This window comes from Magnolia sinica, chromosome 12, assembly GCF_029962835.1.
Source record: "Magnolia sinica isolate HGM2019 chromosome 12, MsV1, whole genome shotgun sequence".
In the NCBI taxonomy this organism is placed as follows: domain Eukaryota; kingdom Viridiplantae; phylum Streptophyta; class Magnoliopsida; order Magnoliales; family Magnoliaceae; genus Magnolia; species Magnolia sinica.
In genome coordinates, this window is record NC_080584.1 from 1587119 (window position 1) to 1588162 (window position 1044).

A 1044-nucleotide genomic window follows, 5' to 3' on the forward strand; every position below is an offset into this window, starting at 1 on the left:
TCAATTTGAGTTGTTTGTGGAGGTTCATTATTCATCATCAAAGCATCCACTTTCTTTGTCAGGCTATCAATCTTAGCATAAAGATCTGGCGTGACTCCTACCTCATATATACCACCTTTCTTCTGTGGTTGGGGACTTCTTTCACCTCTATTTGAGTAGTCCCATTGCTGGGAATTTTCACACAAGGTTTCAAAGAAATTCCACGCTTCGACATCACTTTTGGTCATGAATGACCCTCCACTGGTGGCGTCAACCATGCGACGATTTTGGGGTGTCAGACCGTCATAGAAGTATTGAACCTGTTGCCACTTTTCAAAACCATGGTGTGGACATTTAAGAAGTAAGTCCTTCCATCTTTCCCAACATTCATGAAAGTGTTCACTTTCTTTTTGTGTGAAATTCGTAATTTCTCTACGGAGAGCATTAGTTTTGTGAACGGGGAAGAACTTGTTTAAGAACTTCTTAGACAGTTGGTCCCATGTAGTGATAGACCCAACTCCTAAAGAATTCAACCATACTTTTGCCTTATCCTTCAAAGAAAAAGGAAAAAGGTGCAAACGGATCGAATTGTCTGAAAAGTTTTGGAACTTAAAGGTGGAGCAAATGTCTAAGAATTCTTTCACATGATGATATGGATCCTCCTTATCTAAACCATAAAAGGAGGGTAACAATTGTATGACCTCAGGTTTAAGTTCAAAGTGTGCTGCCGTAGTGGCAGGCAACACTATACATGAAGGCGCATTGAATTGGACAGGAGCTGAATAATCTCTAAGAGCTTTAGTTCCATTCTCTTCCGCCATTTCAAATAGGATGTTTCTAAATCTTCTACGAAAGGTTCTTTCTATTTCAGGATCGAAAGGTGCTAGTTCTATGTTCAGAGATCTACATCCTAGCATAAACTATGTTATTGTAATGTAAGAAAGAAAACTAAACTAAGATGTAACCTAAGAGAAATAAAAATAAAAATTATGAATTCCTAAAAACAAGAGAAAGCTATGTAAACAAGAATTGGAAGGAAGAACCCGGAAAAGGAGATGATGGATG

General features: G+C 38.2%; 1 non-coding gene across 1 annotated transcript; it reads left to right on the top strand.

Annotated features, from left to right (window-relative positions):
• The first annotated feature begins 315 nt into the window (after positions 1 to 315).
• LOC131222234 (small nucleolar RNA R71) lies at positions 316 to 422 on the top strand. The gene has a single exon (XR_009159941.1). It is a non-coding gene; the product is annotated as a small nucleolar RNA R71 (small nucleolar RNA).
• The last annotated feature ends 622 nt before the right edge of the window (positions 423 to 1044 follow it).